We start from the raw sequence: 16985 nt of genomic DNA on the forward strand, positions 1-16985 counted from the left end.
TCCAGGTGGTTAGTCACGACTGGCCCAAGACAATTAGTTCCTTTTGCTATGATTATTTTAAGGCTTGTCTCACCATGTTGGCCAATGATATGCAAGGAGAAATCAGGGCGGCGCGGTGGGGTGGGGGTGCAGCGGGCTCTAGAATAATTTTTCTCAATGATAGAAAAAGACCTTTCCATCAAAGTGGTTACCTGCGTATGATGCCTGAAACATGTCAGTCACCTTGTGATCACAAGAAGACAGATTAGAGAGAAAATACTAGATAAAGATGGCGAAGCAGACAAATGGTAAGACTTGGGTTCTAGATGATGCTGAGCCACAGAAGTAATCAAGCCGAGAACTGCCCTCCCTAAGAACATGTTCTATGAGAGAATACATATTCCTACTTTTAAGCCACTTTTAGATGTCTTTTCTGTTATTTTCAACTGAAGGCATTCTAAGTTTTAAAACCTCTTTGATATTTTTCTCCCTGCTCACTTATTTCTCTCATACCATTTAGAAAATGTGGTTCAAGTTTAAGAACCTGATTTCTGAATTGTGAAAGTGTTCAACAGCCAGTGCACATCTAGGAGAGGGCATTCCATGAACCTCCCTCAGTCTTCACCACAGCAAGAGTTTGCAGAACTGTTTCTCTCCTATGTCCCAAATGCCTTTGTGCTCAGGGCACTTACTTTCTTTCTCAGATACAAGTACGGAACACTAAGGCCTTACAGCCTCCAATTCAAAAGGATGAGTTAAAATGAATGACAAGTGGCATTTGCTACTGCCATTGAATGCAAATCTCTCGACATCTCTTTTTCTCCAACAATACATTGAAAACTGAGCACTCTGACAAGATTTTGATACTAAGAGCACTAAACTGCCATATTCTACAGATCCTTTCACAAATGAACAATGGTTGGTCCTATTAATAACCATCTGAATGACTGCAAATATCCAAACAACTTGAAGTTAAATAACAAGTTAAAATAAATTTGATGATCTATATAAGTGGTTTTCATAGATTCTATGAGCTCCATGGGCTTCCCTGATAGTTCAGACAGTAAAGAATCTGCCTGCAATGCAGAAGACCTGGGTTTGATCTCTGAGTTGGGAAGATCCCCTGGAGGAGGGCATGGCGACCTACTCCAGTATTCTTGCCTGGAGAATCCCATGGACAGAGGAGGCTGTCGGGCTACAGTCCATAGGGTCATAAAGAGTTGGAAATGACTGAGCAACTAAGCACATGAGCTCCATAGAATGCTAAGGGTTCTGCAGAAATATCTCAGATGAGGGTAGGAGGAATTGAGAAATTAGAGCTTGGTTCTGGCCCCCTCTTCAAGTGAAAAGCTCTGCTTTTTTATCTGTATTACATACAGATTGGTCTTGTACAGAATATTCCACTTGGAGAAAAGATTTCTTTTTTAATTTTGAAATACTAGTAACACTTGATGTTTGGAGCAATCCAGATGTTTGCAATCAGGCAAAAAAAAAAAAAAAAAAACAAAAACCAATCAGATCATTAAGAAAAAGACAAGAAGAGATATATACCATCTCTATCTTCTTTTTATTTTTATTCTTGCTATTTTCAGCCTAATGATTTAATCAACACATAGGTATATTTTCCAAATGAGAACTGAAAAAGATGAGGCTTTCAGTATTGGATCCGTATTGTGTATCTGATCATCTCGACAAATGTTAGAGGGGTGGGCGGTAAGGGGAAGAAGGCAGGTTCTCATTGTTCCATTATAATAACCTGACAGCACAAATTACTGGCATAGCTGTAGCATATTGGCATACACAGTCTATTTCTATTGATTCCTAAACTTAAAGAGTCCATGACCTCATCCAAAGTCTGCTTTTTAATAATTCACTTCATTTAAGGGTCCATTAAAATGTCAGAACTGTCATAAAGCTTGTAAACACTTAGTTACCTCTAATGTCTTCAAAATAAAGATGCATTATTGATGAAATCTTGGTTTACAATCACTTTGCTTCCATTTGGCAAAGCCAATATAACACATGCTTTTCCATATCCCATCACACGCTCCTCCCACTTCAACTGCAACACTTTGTTCCTAGGTCTCCCATAGTTCTTTGAAAAAGAGCTCTTTGGCATACTTTTTTGTTCTAAGCTAGGAAAATTGACTTATGGGATAATTTGTTTCAAAAAAGAAACTAGCATGTTGGTCTGATTATAAAGTTGGCTGGATAAGCCACCAACCAGAGTATGCAAAAGTGAGAGGAAACTAGACAGTGAGAAATTTACTGCTAGCTGAAATGCTGATTTCTTTGAATATGTAAGGCTTTCTCCTGGAGAAATTTCTGGGAGAGCGTAAGCAGGAATCCTTGGTTTTATACACCTTCTCAATGGAACATGAGCACAAAGAACAGCATTAATTTGAGTATCAATCAAACAAGAAAAAGAAAAATCCTTTTTCTAAACTATAGGGATTCTCCCTAAAAATAAGTTTGTCAAATAAAATGAAAGATGCTTCAGTTCAGTTCAGTTCAGTTCAGTCGCTCAGTCATGTTCGACTCTTTGTGACCCCATGAATCGCAGCATGCCAGGCCTCCATGTCCATCACCAACTCCTGGAGTTCACTCAGACTCATGTCCATCAAATCGGTGATGCCATCCAGCCATCTCATCCTCTGTCTTCCCCTTCTCCTCCTGCCCCCAATCCCTCCCAGCATCAGAGTCTTTTCCAATGAGTCAACTCTTCGCATGAGGTGGCCGAAGTACTGGAGTTTCAGCTTTAGCATCATTCCTTCCAAAGAAATCCCAGCGCTGATCTCCTTCAAATGGACTGGTTGGATCTCCTTGCAGTCCAAGGGACTCTCAAGAGTCTTCTCCAACACCACAGTTCAAAAGCATCAATTCTTCGGCACGCACCTTTCTTCACAGTCCAACTCTCACATCCATACATGACCACTGGAAAAACCATAGCCTTGACTAGACGGACCATTGTTGGCAAAGTAATGTCTCTGCTCTTCAATATGCTATCTAGGTTGGTCATAACTTTTCTTCCAAGGAGTAAGCATCTTTTAATTTTGTGGCTGCAGTCACCATCTGCAGTGATTTTGGAGCCCCAAAAAATAAAGTCTGACACTGTTTCCACTGTTTCCCCATCTATTTCCCATGAACTGATGGGACCAGATGCCATGATCTTTGTTTTCTGAATATTAAGTTTTAAGCCAGCTTTTTCACTCTCCTCTTTCACCTTCATCAAGAGGCTTTTTAGTTCCTCTTCACTTTCCGCCATAAGGGTGGTGTCATCTGCATATCTGAGGTTATTGATATTTCTCCTGGCAATCTTGATTCCAGCTTGTGCTTCTTCCAGCCCAGCGTTTCTCATGATGTACTCTGCATAGAAGTTAAATAAGCAGGGTGACAGTATACACAGAATACACCGAAGAACTGTACAGAAAAGATCTTCACAACCCAGATAATCACGATGGTGTGATCACTGACCTAGAGCCAGATATCCTGGAATGTGAAGTCAAGTGGGCTTTAGAAAGCATCACTACGAACAAAGCTAGTGGAGGTGATGGAATTCCAGTTGAGCTATTTCAAATCCTGAAAGATGATGTTGTGAAAGTGCTGCACTCAATATGCCAGCAAATTTGGAAAACTCAGCAGTGGCCAAAGGACTGGAAAAGGTCAGTTTTCATTCCAATCCCAAAGAAAGGCAATGCCAAAGAATGCTCAAACTACCGCACAACTGCACTCATCTCACACGCTAGTAAAGTAATGCTCAAAATTCCAAGCCAGGCTTCAGCAATACGTGAACCATGAACTTCTTGATGTTCAAGCTGGTTTTAGAAAAGGCAGAGGAACCAGAGACCAAATTGCCAACATCCACTGGATCATGGAAAAAGCAAGAGTTTTCCAGAAAAACATCTATTTCTGCTTTATTGACTGTGCCAAAGCCTTTGACTGTGTGGACCACAATAAACTGTGGAAAATTCTGAAAGAGATGGGAATACCAGACCACCTGACCTGCCTCTTGAGAAATTTGTATGCAAGTCAGACAGCAACGGTTAGAACTGGACATGGAACAACAGACTGCTTCCAAATAGGAAAAGGAGTACATCAAGGCTGTATATTGTCACCCTGCAAGATGCCTGCTGCTGCTGCTGCTAAGTCACTTCAGTCGTGTCCGACTCTGTGCAACTCCAGAGACGGCAGCCCATCAGGCTGTCCCGTCCCTGGGATTCTCCAGGCAAGAATACTGGAGTGGGTTGCCATTTCCTTCTCCAATGCATGAAAGTGAAAAGTGAAAGTGAAGTCACTCAGTCACATCCGATTCCTAGCTACCCCATGGACTGCAGCCTACCAGGCTCCTCCGTCCATGGGATTTTCCAGGCATGAAAGAGTACTGGAGTGGGTTGCCATTGCCTTCTCCATAACAAATAATTTTTAGTGAAAATATGTCCTAAATATTGTGTGGGATATACTTATAATAAAAATTGTCATTTATCTGAAATTCAAATTCAACAAGTTGACTTTTGTTTGGACTTTTATTTGCTAAATCTGGCAGTCCTACCTTCTAAGGCAAATCTTAAGTTTCACCTAACATTAAAAACACTGATAGTCCTAGCTTAATAGTTTCTAATCCTGGCTACATGTTAGAATTATCTGTGGTTTCCTGAGCCCACCCTTTAGAGCAGCTAAATTAGAGTCTCTGGAGTGCAGAGTGGTGGGCCACAAACATTCTTTCAAGCTTCCCAAAGGTTCTAATGGGAAATCAGGTTTCAGAACCACTATGCTAGAGGATTTTACTCACTTCAGTGTAAAATCTCAGAGAGGAATATCAGATATGTCTTGGGTCTAGTGGTAGGGAAATACCTGTCTTTTTAAAAGCATATTCAATATTTTAATGTAACTTTATATTTGAAAAAATAAAGTCAATATTTTATCAACTCTTGGCGACCCTATGGACTGCAACCCACTAGGCTCCTCTGTCCATGGGATTCTCCAGGCAAGAATACTGGAGTGGGTAGCCATTCCCTTCTCCAGAGGATCTTTCTGACCCAGGGATTGAACCCAAGTCTCCTGCATTGCAGGCAGCTTCTTTACAAGCTGTGCCACCAGGGAAGCTCTTTATATCATAAACTACTCCCCAAATTAAGAATAAAAGACTGATTTAGCCCTGGAGAGCTAAGGGATAATGAAGCACAGGGCTCGAGACCTGAGGCAGGTGCTAGACGAGTGGAGTGGCTGGGACAGAGAACAGGAGGCAGACAGGATCTGAAGGATGCACAGGTATCCCAGGTCACAGGCAACCACAGACCAGAGCTCAGGAGGGTGAACAAGGAGAGCCCAGGAGTTTAGACAGAGTCATCAGTCAGGCCAGATGACGCACAACTGATCTTGTAGCCCTGCTGATTGTAGCAGCTGGGGAGATGGGGGCATCAGTCCCAACACCTGGCAGACCCAAGACTCACAGCTGACACCAGAGTGAGCATTTGGCTAGAACAGGGGAAAGACGTACAGAGAAGGGCATCTGGTGAAGTCTTTTATCTCAGTGCAGGTGACCTGCACCTGCTGTGATCCAAAATGAGTTTTGCACTTAGAAGACACAGCTTTTTGTCCTGTGTACTTTAAGCAAGTTGAGTGACACCTCTCAACTCCAAAGGTCTTTTCTGAGAAACAGGGAGCCTGTAACCTTTGCGGGCACTTGTAGGTAGCATTTTAAATCATAAGATATATGTCAAAGTAGAATGTGGCCTACAGGTGTCTTCATGGAAGCCTGTCACTTTCTTGGTAACCATCTCTACTGCCATGGGCCCCATGGCCTCCATGTCCAGGCCTCCCCCACTCCTCCTTGAGGCTAATTGCACTCTCATTCGTGTAGATGGCTTGTTTACAGGACAGCGGAGATCCAGTGCCTTTGTTGACACCCTGCAGGGTGGATCCTCAATTAATGCCTTAATTGGACCAAGAAATCCAAACAGATGTTTCTACCTCTGAAACACTTCTTGGTATTCCAATCACTGAATATTTTCATTTTCTCTTCTATTTATATCAGTTTAAACCTTGTATTTATTAGCTGTGTGACTTTGAACAAATGATTTAACTACTCAAAGCCTCAGTGTGCCAATCCTGTAAAATAACAGAATTAGTACCTTGTTGACTTAAAAAACAGTCACAACCTAAAAGTTGAGAGTTATGTTTTATTCAGTGAAATTTTTAGGACTTAAGCCCAGGAGGCAGCAACTCAAGTAGCCTTGAGAGAACTACTCCAAGGAGGCAGGGGGAGTAACTAGGTTATATAGAAGCTTGCAACAAAAACTCAGATATCCCAAGTTAAGGAACTTAGTGCTTTTCTATGTATGGGAAGATGCAAGAGTCTGGGCTCACTGAAATAATTTCTTTCATACGCATCTCAGGTATCCAGGGCCAGTATCCTGTGTTTTTCACATCCTAAGTTCCTCAGAGCTCCCCAGAGGGAGTGGCTGCAGCCTAATGGCTGTCAATCACAGGAATTCTTCTCCTTCCTGAGTGCCCTGGAGCACTGGAATTGCTGATGACTGTAACATCCTTGTTTACTGATACGACAGGAAATATTGCAATTTTCAACCTTAAAGATTTGTGTTGAGAATTAGTTAGATAGGTATGAAAACCTTTACCCAGTATCTGATACTGCATACTTCAAAATGATTAGCTATTACTAGAATTATCATCACTCAATTCAGCATTACTCCAGCAAAATTCTTGACTAGGACATATGCATTCCATGCCACCCCTAATCCAAGTACTCAGAGACAGGTTTGCACTTACTGCTACAGCCCCACAGTAGAAGCTGGGCATTCTGAAATCACCTACTGTTTCAGGAATCATGAAAAGAAACCATAAATATCCCACAGTTCTCACTGACTACAAAATAATAAAAGTCATCCTGCATTTGCTATATTCCCCTCCATCTTTATTTTCTGTCTTGGGTCTATATTTTATTGAGATTTCCACTCTACTAATAAAATAACATCATGCTTTTATGATCTTCTCTATGTAAAAAGCCTTAAACCATCTCATCCCACCCCCTCAAAGGCATAAACTTAAACCTAAAGCCATATGGCACTAGAATTAAAGTCAGCATATTGCTGCATTGTATAATCCACCATCATTATAAATGATTTCTTGGTGATAACATTGTATTAACCCACTCTGCTGTGCAGTGATTCATTATAGATCTAAGTTTTCCTTTGCAGCCCAGGCAGCTGTCTTTCAAATGGAGCTCAGCTGAATTTAGCACATAGACATGTTGTGTTGCCAGCACCATTCCCCAGCCCCACCAGCTGCCTTGAGGAAGCTGCCTGCTTCAGACTATCTGCGGGGTTTCTGGTTTTTAGTAAGAATGCTGCAACTCCATAGCCACAGGATCCCATTATAATGTATGGAGGTAATCAGTTCTATTCATCATTAAAGACATATGACCTTGTGGCTCAAATTACACTAGAAAACGTTTAAGTCAGGGGCACAGCTTTCTAATTTGTTAATTTGCAAGTTTGATGGTATGAATGAGATTCACAAGAGAGATGGGGAATTTCCTTTATTAATGAGAGGATGTGAATGTCCCCTCCTTTCAAGGAGGGAGCTTAGTACTTAACATGCATGACAACAACTACCTAGGCAACTTTTATGTATATATAAAATACATTACATATTAACCACACAAGTATGTGTGTCGCCTTGATGTCCCCAATCTTAAAGCCTATCTTAACACTCAGGTAAAATGATTCAAACAATAATACTCTTGGGAAAGAGAAAAGCAGCCCCTGAAATCCAGGAACTGGCCTGGCACACACAGTTGGGTGTTCTTCTGTTGAACATAAACAATTTTATGGAACATCAATGTCAGACAAGGCCACTCTGTGGCCATGATGGGTAAAGACAGAAACAGGACAATTCCATATGCATAAACACAGATTAACCATGAACATTGTCCAACCCACAAAACACCGAAATATCCCCATCCCTGGTAACAAAAGTGACTGCTGTTTCTTTACAATTACACCTTGAGCCTCTCCTTTAGTCTGGTTAAGATACCCAATCAGAGAACTACCCCTCCTTCTGATAGCATCCAATCAGAGCAAAGCTCTGTTTCCTTAAAACCTCCCCACACATCACCAACACAACCTCAAATCCTGTAATGAACATCCTCTCCCTGGGATGCCACACAGTTTAACAAGCAGTGCCTCAGCTTGTTTCACTGCTTTTCTGTTCCTGGTGTTTTTTGGCTGGAGGACATCAACACCACAAGATATCAGTACTTATCCTTCCTGCCTTTTCAAATGGCACCTGGTGTCTTTGAGGGAAAGAGGCTTATCTGGCTTCCACACCTGAGTCAATCCTGCTTCACAGAAGTTCTCTAGATGCTAACTGGTACTCTTAGTTCTACCTTAGGAGCTCTAGGACTATTATCTTTTGACTTCTTTCTGAAGAACACGACCAATACAAGGCTGTGAGCAAAACAAGCTTCTGTGTGAGGATTTGAAAGTAATGGGGTGCAGCGTAGAACATGTAACTTAAAGCTGACTAATGTACATCCATGTGCTGAAGTTTTTCAGGTACTCTCTCTCACTTCCTCCCCACTGCCACCTTCCTCCAACCCCATCACTCCTTAAAATTTTGTATATGGGTTCTCCTCGCTCTCTTACCTCCATGATACCAGCTTTGCTTACATGTTTATCTGACCTTCCATCCATCTGTCCTTCTGTCCTCTGTACCCTCAAACCTCAGCCTCCTTGTTTGCAGATGACATGATCCTCTACATAGAAAACCCTAAAGACTCCACCAGAAAATTACTAGAACTAATCAATGACTATAGTAAAGTTGCAGGATATAAAATCAACACACAGAAATCCCTTGCATTCCTATACACTAATAATGAGAAAACAGAAAGAGAAATTAAGGAAACAATTCCATTCACCATTGCAACGGAAAGAATAAAATACTTAGGAATATATCTACCTAAAGAAACTAAAGACCTATATATAGAAAACTATAAAACACTGGTGAAAGAAATCAAAGAGGACACTAACAGATGGAGAAATATACCATGTTCATGGATTGGAAGAATCAATATAGTGAAAATGAGTATACTACCCAAAGCAATCTATAGATTCAATGCAATCCCTATCAAGCTACCAACAGCATTCTTCACAGAGCTAGAACAAATAATTTCACAATTTGTATGGAAATACAAAAAACCTCGAATAGTCAAAGCGATCTTGAGAAAGAAGAATGGAACTGGAGCAATCAACCTACCTGACTTCAGGCTCTACTACAAAGCCACAGTTATCAAGACAGTATGGTACTGGCACAAAGACAGAAATATAGATAAATGGAACAAAATCGAAAGCCCAGAGATAAAGCCACGCACATATGGACATCTTATCTTTGACAAAGGAGGCAAGAATATACAATGGATTAAAGACAATCTCTTTAACAAGTGGTACTGGGAAATCTGGTCAACCACTTGTAAAAGAATGAAACTAGAACACTTTCTAACACCATACACAAAAATAAACTCAAAATGGATTAAAGATCTCAACGTAAGACCAGAAACTATAAAACTCCTAGAGGAGAACATAGGCAAAACACTCTCTGACATACATCACAGCAGGATCCTCTATGACCCACCTCCCAGAATATTGGAAATAAAAGCAAAAATAAACAAATGGGACCTAATTAACCTTAAAAGCTTCTGCACATCAAAGGAAACTATTAGCAAGGTGAAAAGACAGCCTTCAGAATGGGAGAAGATAATAGCAAATGAAGCAACTGACAAACAACTAATCTCGAGAATATACAAGCAACTCCTACAGCTCAACTCCAGAAAAATAAATGACCCAATCAAAAAATGGGCCAAAGAACTAAATAGACATTTCTCCAAAGAAGACATCCAGATGCCTAACAAACACATGAAAAGATGCTCAACATCACTCATTATCAGAGAAATGCAAATCAAAACCACTATGAGGTACCATTTCACACCAGTCAGAATGGCTGCAATCCAAAAGTCTACAAGTAATAAATGCTGGAGAGGGTGTGGAGAAAAGGGAACCCTCTTACACTGTTGGTGGGAATGCAAGCTAGTACAGCCACTATGGAGAACAATGTGGAGATTCCTTAAAAAACTGGAAATAGAACTGCCTTATGATCCAGCAATCCCACTGCTGGGCATACACACTGAGGAAACCAGAAGGGAAAGAGACACGTGTACCCCAATGTTCATCGCAGCACTGTTTATAATAGCCAGGACATGGAAGCAACCTAGATGTTCATCAGCAGATGAATGGATAAGAAAGCTATGGTACATATACACAATGGAGTATTATTCAGCCATTAAAAAGAATACATTTGAATCAGTTCTAATGAGGTGGATGAAACTGGAGCCTATTATACAGAGTGAAGTAAGCCAGAAAGAAAAACACCAATACAGTACACTAATGCATATATATGGAATTTAGAAAGATGGTAACAATAACCCTGTGTACGAGACAGCAAAAGAGACACTGATGTATAGAACAGTCTTATGGACTCTGTGAGAGAGGGAGAGGGTGGGAAGATTTGGGAGAATGGCATTGAAACATGTAAAATATCATGTATGAAACGAGTTGCCAGTCCAGGTTCGATGCACGATACTGGATGCTTGGGGCTGGTGCACTGGGACGACCCAGAGGGATGGAATGGGGAGGGAGGAGGGAGGAGGGTTCAGGATGGGGAACACATGTATACCTGTGGTGGATTCATTTTGATATTTGGCAAAACTAATACAGTTATGTAAAGTTTAAAAATAAAATAAAATTAAAAAAAAAAAACAAAAACCTCAGCCTCCAGCAACGTCTCCCATATGCCTCTCTTATTTATTTGCAGAGACCCCAAACCCTGGGCTTTCTTAACCATGGAAAGAGGTTAGGATAGTGGCAGTGGAGGTAGAAACTTTATTACACATATCATTTTCTGTCTTGAATGCCTTCTTCTGAGCAGGTCATGTTGTGGTTGGGATGGAGGTGGGGGAAAGGGTACACAGAGGGATCACAATTTTTATGAAGCCATAATCCCAAGGAGGTATTTAATTTTCAAAACAAAAGAAAATATTCTTCCTGGTGAAATTCTGCTCTAATTCTACCAGAATTTGAATTCTAGTTCAAACTTTCTTGGTTGGGAACCTCAGTGAGAAATACACTTATATGACAACCCAGCATATATATACACATACAAACATGATAGACGATAGGAAGAGAGAAAGAGATGTAAAGACACTACATCCACATTAAGATGCTCTCTGATATTTTTTAATTCTACTTTATTGTTTAATGAAAAACTTCTACTTGGCTGCAACCTGTCATGTTGATTTCATGACCCACTAACAGATCGCAGATTGTAACTTGAACACAATCTCCTATAGCAACAGCATTTAAACTGACAGAAAAATTTTTCCACTGTATGTAGAGAGAGAACTCTTACACTGACATACACACACATGGCCGCCTGAGACATCATCTGGCCCATGGAGTGGGTTCCGAAGCCAGAGGATTAATTCAAGAGAGAAAAAATAGTAAATGAACTCCTCTTAGCTCTAGGTTATATAAGCAACATGGACTCACCCGATTGTAGCAAGGCTCAAAACAGACCATCAATTCACACAGTGACCAGTTCATGTGAAGGACTTCCTTGCAGGTGGAGGGAGTTGAAGCTTGGCCAAAGGTGGAGTAAGTTGATGGCCAGATCAGAATGATTCAGAATGTGACTCAGAATGTGACTTCAGTGGTCTCCAGGGACAGAAGTGAAGAATCCAGCAACCCAAGAAGTACACAACATAGATCGTGGGAGAATGCAATTAAGCAAAATCAAGAATAATGGGACCATAGCAACAAATACAACAGCTCAAGGGAGTCAGTGTCAACATAGAGGAGGAAAGGCGGTTGATGGAAAGAACAGAGGGAGGAATGACCCCAGGAACAGAGACCAGCTGGGGACAGAGAGGCAGAAGCTACATGGGGACAGTGGGGCAGAAGCTACAGAGGTGTAGTGATAATTACTCTGACTCCAGAATCAAAAACTGTGGGTCCTGTGGGAAATGGATGTGCTTTCTTTTAAAATATTTGTTTATTTACTTGACTGCATCAGGTCTTGGTTGCAGCACTCGAGATCTTCAGTGCATCATGAGAGAGCTTTCAGAGAGGTACACGGACTCTCTAGTTGTGACGCATGGTCTCCTGAGCACAGGCTCAGTATTGGGGCACAAGGGCTTAGTTGCTCTGTAGCATGTGAGATCTTATTCCCTGACCAGGGATTGAACCTGCATCCGGTGCATTGCAAGGAGAATTCTTAACCACTGAAACACCAGGGAAGTCCCTGGCTGGAGTTACTTACAAACATCAACACACCTTTCAAATATTAGCAGTTCTTCTCTGAGCTGGAAAGTTCACTTGTGAATGTGAAGACCCCTGATATTTTTGCAGGGTGAGACCTCATTTCTATGAAAGGCAAAGCCAAATTATAAAACATTAGTAAGCCCAGCAAGAGCTTCCTCCATGGCTCAATGGTAATGAATCTGCCTGCCAATGAAGGAAATGTGGGTTCAATCCCTAGGTCAGGAAGATCCCCTGGAGAAGGAAATGGCAACTCACTCCAGTATTCTTGCCTGGGAAACCTGATGGACAGAGACGCGTGGCAGGCTATAATCCATGTGGTCACAAAAGAGTTGGACATGACTTAGTGACTTAACAACAACAACAAAAGCCCAGGAAACTTATCAACAATGATGGTGATAACACACTGGTTTCACCCAGAATTTGAGACAACATTTCATTTTGACTAGCTACTTTTCAGCACCTTTACCCTTAGAATTTATCTATTCTCAAAGAGAGGTTTGAGGTGTTCATTCATTATCTGTCCCTGATATTAAATTTATTTTAACTGATTTTTAAACTCAAGACAGCCTTGCTGGTATGTTTACACTGTGGTGTTTATTTTCAGAGCTAGAACTACAATAAATAAAAAATATTTTCCCTTCAGTAAAGGGAAATATTACACTTAGGTATTTATAACTATGACTGGTTATTTTTTAAAACATGAATTCAAAAATACTGTAATTATTATACATTGCTAGCAATAATTTTCTGAGTGTTTCTGGTATAAAGACTGAAAGTAATATTCATGACAGGAACTATACCTCAAACTGAATATGGAATAAAAATGGATTTAAATAACCAGAGTGACTGCATATCTAAGTAGTACATGCAAATCAGTTTAACTGTTTTATGTTAGAGTTACTATTATGGGAAATCACCACAATAAAAGTAATAAAGGTACAATTTCTGAGTACCTATTTTATTCCAAGTACCATCATGGATATTTTACATATGTTCTCTTCTTTAATACAACAGCCCCAGGAAGTAGGTTCTATTAACCCTATTTTGTAGATGAGGAAACCAAAGTGCAGAACAGTTAAGTGATCTGCCCAAGGTCACAGAGCCAGTAAGTGGGCAAATACGATCGAGACCCTTATTACCTGACACAAGCCTATACATGTTTTGTGCTCTGACATGGTCTCCTCCATCTCAGGCTTTTGGGGGATAATATGCAGGTGCTTATTCTGGGTATACAAGGTTTTGTCCAGTAAGATGCCATCATCTTATTAATGGAACCTGTAATATACAGAAGCAGTGACTCTAGAGAATTATATTTGACTGTCAAGAAGTAACCACACTGTAGACTCACTCATGTGAGTTGCAAGCTGAACTCAAGTGGGTTTCAGAGGGTTTCTTCTCAGAGAGCTGCATTCTCAGCAGGAGCCTTCTACACCACTGCAATATCTGGGGAGTCTGGTTTAGCCTGTGGTTTCAGATGGCTTTGGCTGTTTCCCCAAGCAGACTGCATGCTCCTTAGAGAACATAGTCGGTAGCACAGAGTGGGCCACTCACTGAGGACACTTACAAATCATGATTATCTGCTTAGGGTCTGTAAGGGAGCAAGAAATTTTCCTCCTTTCTTCTAGGTTCTTCTGGCTGATCCAGGAATTAAACTGACATGAGACAGATTAAGAGGAGAAAATCAAACAAGAGTTTAATAACATGTATACAGCAATCAATGCAAAGAAATAGAGGAAAACAATAGAATTATGGCAAAGACTAGAGATCTCTTCAAGAAAATTAGAGATACCAAGGGAACATTTCATGCAAAGATGGACACAATAAAGGAGAGAAATGGTATGAACCTAACAGAAGTAGAAGATATTAAGAACAGATGGCAAGAATACACAGAGGAACTATACACAAAAGATCTTCATGACACGGATAATCATAATGGTATGATCACTCATGTAGAGCCAGACATTCTGGAGTCCAAAGTTAAGTGGGCCTTAGGAAGCATCACTATGAACAAAGCTAGTGGAGGTGATGGAATTCCGACTGAGCTATTTCAAATCCTAAAAGATAATGCTGTGAAAGTGCTGCACTCAATATGCCAGCAAATTTGGAAAACTCAGCAGTGCCCTCAAGACTGGAAAAGGTCAGTTTTCATTCCAGTCCCAAAGAAAGGCAATGCCAAAGAATGCTCAAACTACAGCACAATTGCACTCATCTCACAAGCTAGCAAAGTAATGCTCAAAATTCTCCAAGCCAGGCTTCAACAGTACATGAACCATGAACTTCCAGATGTTCGAGCTGGATTTAGAAAAGGCAGAGGAACCAGAGATCAAACTGCCAACATCTGTTGGATCATCAGAAAAGCAAAAGAATTCCAGAAAAATATCTACTTCTGCTTTATTGATTATGCCAAAGCCTTTGACTGTATATATCACAAGAAACTGTGGAAAATTCTTAAAAAGATGGGAATACCAGACCACCTTATCTGCCTCCTGAGAAATCTGTATGCAGGTCAAGAAGCAACAGTTAGAACCAGACATGGAACAGTAGATTGGTTCCAAATTGGGAAAGGAGTACGTCAAGGCTGTATATTGTCACCCTGCTTATTTAACTTAGATGCAGAGTACATCATGCAAAATGATGGGCAGGATGAAGCACAAGCCTGAATCAAGATTGCTGGGAGAAATATAATAACCTCAGATAACGCAGATGACACCACCCTTATGGCAGAAACCAAAGAACTAAATAGCCTCTTGATGAAAGTGAAAGAGGAGAGTGAAAAAGCTGGCTTAAAATTTAACATTTAAAAAACAAAGATCATGGCATCTGGTCCCGTCACTTCATAGACAATAGATGGGGAAACAATGGAAACAGTGTCAGACTTTATGTTTTTGGCCTCCAAAATCACTGCAGATGGTGACTGCAGCCATGAAAATAAAAGACGCCTGCTCCTTGGAAGAAAAGCTATGAGAAACATAGTCAGCATATTAAAAAGCAGAGACATTACTTTGCTGACAGAGGTCTGTCTAGTCAAAGCTATGGTTTTTCCAGTAGTCATGTATGGATGTGAGAGTTGGACTATAAAGAAAGCTGAGCACTGAAGAACTGATGCTTTTGAACTGAGGTGTTGAGAAGACTCTTGGGAGTCCCTTGTACTGCAAGGAGATCAAACCAGTCAATCCTAAAGGAAATCAATCCTGAATATTCTTTGAAAGGACTAATGCTGAAGCTGAAACTCCAATACTGTTGCCACCTGATGCGAACAACTGACTCCTCCTTGGAAAAGACCCTGATGCTGGGAAAGACTGAAGACAGGAGAAGTGGACAACAGAGGATGAGATGGTTGGATGGCACCACCGACACAATGGACATGAGTTTGAGCAAGCTGTGCGAGCTGGTGACAGACAGGGAAGCCTGGAGTGCTGCAGTCTGTGGGGTCACAAAGAGTTGGACACAACTGAATGAATGAACTGAACTGAACTGAATACATGGGAGAGTCACAGGAAAACTGAGTAATTTACAAAAATGGCTGAAAACCTCTGCTTAACTACCATCTTCAGCTAAAGACTAAAGAGGATATTGGGGGTAGTGGTTTGGGAGTTGAGGAGAAGGAAGGCAATTGACATAGATGTGAAAAAGCAAGTGTTTGCTAAATAAATGTTTGCTGGGCCCTGCAGAGATAATGGGACACAGTGTGTGCTCAGTCACTCAGTCGTGTCTGGGACACAGAGAGGAATTCTAACAGACTTTGCTGGGTTCTTTCCTGTCTACACACCTGGTTCATGGTGTAATGATCACTCCCTTCCTCATAGGTTCCTGTCTACATTCTTTAGACAACCAGAAGGAAGATCAAAGTTTCTTCCCAAGTCTTTGAGCCTTGATTGCTTTCAGCTAGGAATAACTGGCATGCCAAAGAGACATTTTGGGGTGACAAATTTTGTTCCCCTGCAGGTCCCTCCCAGCAGAATACTTCAGAATAGTTGCGCCCTACAAAGATTTCCCCTCAATCCCTCATTTTCATAATTTCATTTTCCTAACCTCCCTTCCAGATTCCCTTAGAAACAAAAGCATATCTCCTCACTCTCTTCCCTAGACGCACCTTCCAGGAACAAATGCACATGTTCAAATGAGTATATCAAGGTGACAAACCTGAAGTTTACTGTGCTCTACCTTCATAGGAGGGGACTGAAGAATGTTCTCCATAACATCCTACATACATCCCTTAGCAGCCACCAGGCATTCCTCCATAGGGAAGCAAACTGCATACCTAAAATAAGCCAAGAAAGTATTAGACCATTTGACCAAGAAGACACTTGGCATCACAAAGCCATTAGCTTTAATTTGTTATTCAGTCAATAAGTTGTGCCCAACTCTTTGTGACCCCATGGACTGCAGCACACCAGGCTTTCCTGTCTTTCACCGTCTCCTGGAGTTTGCTCAAACTCATGTCCATTGATTCGGTGATGACATTCAACCATCTCAACCTCTATCTCCCCCTTCTCCTCCTGCCCTCAATCTTTACCATCATCAGGGTATTTTCCAATGAGTTGGCTGTTTGCATTAGGTGACCAAAATATTGAATCTTCAGCTTTAGCATCAATCCTTCCAATAAACATTCAGGGT

This window comes from Bubalus bubalis, chromosome 12 (assembly GCF_019923935.1).
Source record: "Bubalus bubalis isolate 160015118507 breed Murrah chromosome 12, NDDB_SH_1, whole genome shotgun sequence".
NCBI classification, from domain to species: Eukaryota; Metazoa; Chordata; class Mammalia; order Artiodactyla; family Bovidae; genus Bubalus; species Bubalus bubalis.